This window comes from Monodon monoceros, unplaced genomic scaffold (genome assembly GCF_005190385.1).
Source record: "Monodon monoceros isolate NGI ecotype Baffin Bay Population unplaced genomic scaffold, NGI_Narwhal_1 Super_Scaffold_2, whole genome shotgun sequence".
Taxonomy (NCBI): Eukaryota; Metazoa; Chordata; class Mammalia; order Artiodactyla; family Monodontidae; genus Monodon; species Monodon monoceros.
Genome location: NW_021703776.1, coordinates 105051524 through 105057523, shown reverse-complemented (window position 1 = coordinate 105057523; position 6000 = coordinate 105051524).

The window sequence follows — 6000 nt, the reverse complement described above, 5'->3', positions numbered from 1 at the left end:
AAGCAGACACGTGACAAGCCAAGGCTCCGCCATGGACGTGGATGGAGTGATGAGCATCCCCCCTCCCCACCCCCCAGGGCCCTGCGGCAGGGCGCTCGCTGCCCAGGCTTCTCCTCTCAGAGAGGAAGGGTCTGAGTTACCAATTCATGTTAGACATGGGTGCTTTAACATCTGTCACCTGTGCCCCAAGGCCGGGGCCTGGCGTAGACCACAGCTTCTCCTCGCAAGAGCTGCCGGCTATGCCTCTGCAGGTCCCACCCAGCCTGGTGAGGGAAAGCTGGCACGGGAGACACTCCCCTGGGCCCCCTCGTGCCCAGCTCCCCGCTCTGTTGGGTGAGGACCCCAGCCTGGCCTGGCACTGAACTCTGCTTAGATGGGTGGAGGGTCTCCATTTTTCCCTCAGCAAGGAAAAACAAGATTACTTGCCAAGCCTGGGGGTCGGGGCAGCCTCTCCTGTAGCAGGGACCCTGGAGCTGAGAAGGGAGGAAGGCGAGGTGCTCACCTGGGGCTCGGTGGGACCTCAGATGGCCCAGTCAGAAGGAGCAGCTGTTAGGCGAGCAGTGGAGAAGGGGGTGAGGGTAGGGAGGGGCCAGATCACCTGTGGCCTTAAAGGTACGGTGACTGTGGAATAAGTGCAAACCAGGACAGGTCTGAGAATGCAAGGGGCACTGGTAACGGTGGTGCTGGGGCAGCGGGAGGGGCAGGCATGGGCTCAGCTTGTGGTGCCGAAAGGCGTGTAGGTGGGCAGTGTAGAAGGGTGCTGGGCTGGGAGGTGTCGTGCGTGGTCACTGTTCATTTTGAAAGTGGGTTTGGCGGGTGTTCAGCAGCGCCTGTGTCTGCAGACCTCCCCCCGCCCTCCGCCCCATCCCTGCAAGGAGCTCATCATCAGGGCTGCCCTTCGAGCTCTGCAGGGACTCCGGTCTCACGCGCTCTCCTGTTATGGCCCCGACCACCTGCGTGCCCTGCGCAGTGCCTCCCCCGGGTCACACCATCAGCACCTCTCACGGTGGCCTCGGGTAAGGTCCCCGCGTCACTAGAGCTTAGCTTTCTAACCCGATGATGAGTTTCCGTCGAAGGCTGTGCCTCTGCAGTGGCTTTGTTGACGGTTTTGGAGGGTAGGTCTTTACGGTGAGGAACTGTTCGCTACACCTCAGGGTGCTGTGCCCCGGCCTCACTGCGCTGAGGCTCACAAGCCCAGCCCTTGCTGCACACAGCCTGGCGGGGACGGCTCCACCCGAGACAGCCAGTGGTCTGAGGCCTGCGCCCCCTCCCTCACAGTTCGTCATCCTGGCGGCCAGCGAAAGCGAATCTGCCTCCCAGGTGGACCCTAGAGCTGGGGCTGAGGAAGAGGGTGCGGGGAGGACGGTAGGCGCGCAGGGCAAGTTCTGCCTGTCAGGACGTCAGCTTCGGAAAGGCTGCCCCGCCCCCGACGCAGCGTCCTGGGTAGAAGCGGCCCTGAGCCCTCGCCGGTCCCTTTACAGAAATATGTGTGACTCAGGCACCGGAGACGCTAACCGCCACGGAGAGGCTTGTGAAAGAAGAGCTGAGGAGATGACAGCTTAACGTGGAAGCAGCTGCCTCGTGTGGCAGTGACCGGCAGGCAGGAGAGGCCCTCGGAGCCCCCGGGGCCCCTCTGACGGCTGACCAGCCTAGGCAGCTCGGGCGCGAGCAGGCAGCTGCGGGGCAGTCACGGCACCGTTCGGGGTCATTTAGAGCAAGAGGTGACAAGCACACGTCCAGACTGCAGAGCCTGCGTGGGGAAACCAAAGAGACTTAGAAGGTGCGTTGGAAGCTTTGCTCTGCTCTCCCCCTTCCCTCCCGCTGGGAGCGATGCACAGTCTGCGGGAAGTCCTGAGGATTCGACCAAACGGAGTCAGTGGAGCGGATGCAAAGGGCACTGTTCAGTCGAGGTCCCTACACTCTCCAGGCTCTTAATCTTCAGCTTTTTTCTTTAATTCATCAGCTCTGGAAAGTCAGCCTGCCATGTAAAACGTTAAAGCTACAACTACCAAGGCTTTCCTGGTCTTAAAAAAGTACAGAATATCTCATCGCTTTGTCACTTAATCTGCTCATTGGTCAATCAGTTGGTCCGTTTTCTCTGAACTTAACCAAATGTTGAGTAAATGTTGGAGTCCATCTGATTTATACTCTGGAAAGCACTTTGAAAGGTAATCCAGTACATTTATGAAAATATCGTGCTATATTCCACCCACCTCTGGCTTCCATAGGCTTCCAGTTTCTAATTCGGGGTGTGGGGAGCTTGGAAGCCATTGCTCCTGCCTGCATAGCAAGAAAGAGCTGAACAACCTGGACATCAAAAACTCACCTTAGACACATCAGAAAATTGAGGTCAGAGGGCAAACCACTGGCCCCCCCAGACGAGAGACAGACCTGCTGGTACAGAGAACCACAGCTAACCAGACAAAAGCTCAGGTGCAGACACCTTCGTGGGAACCAGGGCTGGGGTGGGAAAACCTAATCTGTAATTTATTAATTGATGAAGGTTCACTGTGGACAAAGTTGAGAGTTAAAAACTCCAGTGGGGGCCCGGTACCAGGGGGGGCCTCACACTTTTGTGACTTTTAACTTCAGCAGTGGACCAGGTGCTCACAGTGAAAATCCCTTCGTGCTTCCAGCAGCAGGTGGAAAGAAGGAATCATTTTTCAGTACTCCAGAGCACCCTGTTCCTAACAAGGCCTGCCTCTGGGGGAGCTGGTTAACCAGAGCCTGACCTACCTGCAGGCAGGGAAATACTCAACTCCAGCCCCCTCTGGCCGCCCCATCCTGCTTAAGGGGAAGAAGAAAACTGAGAAACACTTGTGAAGTTCAGTCCAGGGACGTGGGCTTCTGTAAAGACTGAGGCCTCTCACAGGCCTGTAAGCCCCCTCCCCACACCTCACCTCTGCGTCATCAGTAGGACCCCTGTACAACAGCGGGGAAGTACACGGAAAGACCTGCACACCTCAGACCTTTTTAAAAAAAGAGATCTCTAAGGAAAACCAGAGACAGCAGAGGAGGAGAAAACCAGGGGCACAAGAGGAAATTTTAGCCTCCAATACCTACAGCTATAGCAAACAGTAAACATAGCCCAACTTCTAGCCAGATGATCCTAAAAACTAACACCAAAGACCAGTTTACCTTAGTTGTTTTTTTGTTATTTTGGGTTTTTTTGCGGTACTTGGAACTCTCACTGTTGTGGCCTCTGCTGTTGCGGAGCGGACGCACAGGCTCAGCAGCTATGGCTCACGGGCCCAGCCGCTCCGCGGCATGTGGGATCCTCCTGGACCGGGGCACGATCCCGTGTCCCCTGCATCGGCAGGCGGACTCCCAACCACTGTGCCACCAGGGAAGCCCTACCTTAGTTTTTTAACCAAGTACATCATGTCCAACTTTTAACCAAAAAATTACAGGACAAACTATAAGACAAAACTCAAAGTTTGAAGAGGCAAAGTAAGCGTCACTGGAATTATCAAACGTGGAAATTAAGACAACTGTGATTAATATGCTAAGGACTCTAAGAGAGAAGAGGACAACATGCAAGAACACACAGGTAATACGAGCAGAGCGTGGAAATTCTGTGAAAGAATCAAAAGGAAAGTCTGGAGAATGAAACACCATTAACAGAAATGAGTGTCTTTGATGGGCTCATCAGTAGCCTGGACGTGGCTGAGAAGGGATCAGCGAGCTTGACGAAATGCCCATAACAATGTCCCCAGCCGAAATGCAATGAAGAAAAAGAACGAAGGAGATGGAACAGAAGCTCCAAGGACTGCGGGGCAATTACAGAATGTGTAACATGCACATGACAGGAAGAGCAGAAGAGGAAGAAAAGGAAAGAGAGAAATGAACAGGAAATATTTGAAGCAGTTAGGACTGAGAATTTTTCAAAACTAATGATGGACACCAGAGATCCAGGAAGCTCAAGAACAGCAAGCAGAGTGTGTACCAAGAACGTCTGCACACAGACTTATCACATTCAATTGCAGAAAATCAGAGACAAAGAAAAAATCTTGAAAGGAGCCACAGGCAAAAACTCTCTTACATATAGAGCAGCAAAGACAAGAATTACACCTGACACATCTTCAGAAACCATGCAAGGGAAAAAGCTTCCATTGTGGACTCAAATCAAGATGGCAGAGTAGGAGGACACAGAACTCGCCTCCCCCTACAAACACACCAAAAATGCATCTATGTGTGGAACAATTCTCCGTAAAAACTAACTGGAAACCGTACAACCAAGGCTGCAAGAAAGATCCTCACGGAATCAGGTAGGAAGGGAAGAGAAGCGATCAGGCCAGGACCTATGCCCCTAGAGAGGCTCAGAGGGAAGGGCAATTACTCAGGCAGAGACCCTCCCTGGGGCATGAGCAGATCAAGCCACATATTGAGCACCTCAGTCCTGGGGTCCGACTAAGGAAAGACAGCCCCCTTGGCTGGTTGGAAGACCAGTGGGACAAACGGGAGGGCTGTGGGAAGCCTGGACTCTTGTGAGGAGCTTGTGGGGGGCGGGGGACATATGAGTGCTGGCTCCTGAAGCTGGGGCCGGGGGGTGGGCAGAGAGGGTGGGTTGAAACAGTGGCTAGCTGACTGCCCAGGCGCGTGCCCCAGCCCGAGCCCAGCAAACACGCCAGCACCGCTTGCCTCACATGGCAGTTCCACACAGCAAGGGCCGCCATGACCAAGGAAGAAGCCTGGCTGAAAGATGCAGGGGAAGCTCAAACCCTATGCAGCGTCTGGGCAGGAAGGGCACAGCCATTGCTGGTGTTGGCACAGGCAGTGACCAGAAGCAGACCAGATCAGTGGGCAGACCGCCACAGCCCATGCCCACACCCTCGCGGAAAACCCGCAGCAACCCCTCTTGCTCCAGCACTGCCCACCCTGGGCTCCCCTCTGGTGCCAGTGCTGGGAGGGGGAAGAGCATACATTTAAAGGAAACTGAGCCAGCTCAGACCTGAACCTCAGGGCTCCTATGCCAGCAACCTGGAACCTGACCCTAGCCCTGATAGAGTGGCGATGCCCCTGAGCAGAGGCAGAACGCTGCCTCACAGCTGGCCCCAGCCCTAGCCCCTCCTCTCCAGCCCCACCTCCTACCAAGGGGACAGCTGCCAGCACACCCTGAGGAAAGACATGACGTGTTCACATCAAATCCAGCTCTCCCACCGAAGCCACTGGGCACACGCAGACTCTATAGGGATGCTCCCACATAAGGACACCCTTCAAGACTGCCAGAGGAAACTGTTTCACCTAATTTCATAGAGAGAGAAAGATAAGCAAAATGAGAAGAGAGAGGAATTTGCCTCAACTGAAAGGACAAGAAAAAAACTCTGAAGAAACAACAAATGAAACAGAAATAAACAATTTACTAGATAAAGAATTCAAAGCATTAGTAAGAAGAATGTTAACTGAATTAGGGAAAAGACTAGATAAACACAGTGAGAATTTTAACAGGAACTAGAAAATATTGGGTTGGCCAAAATGTTTGTTCGAGCTTTTCCATAAGATGTTAAAACCCAAACGAACTTTTTAGCTAACACAATATTAAAAAGAACCAATCAGAAGTGAGGAATACAATAACTGAAATGAAAAACACACTAGAAGGAATGAACAGCAGATTGGGTGATACAGAAGACCATATAAGTGATCTGGAAGAGAGAATAATGAAAATCCCACAATCAGAACAGCAGAAAGAAAAACAAGTTTTAAAAAATTAAAAGTTTAAGGGATCATTGGGATAGTATCAAGCATACCAAAGTTCACATTATAGGGGTCCCAGAAGGAGAAGAAAGAAGGAGGTCAAAAATTTATCTAGTGAAATTATGGCTGGAACCTTCCCAAGCTGGAAGGAGGAAACAAATATCCAGGTACAGGAAGCACAGAGGGTCCCAAACAAGATGAACCAAAACAGACCCACACCAAGACATATCATAATTAAAATGGCAAAAGTTAAAGAGAGAATTCTAAAGGCAGCAAGAGAAAAACAAAGAGATATACAAAGGCACC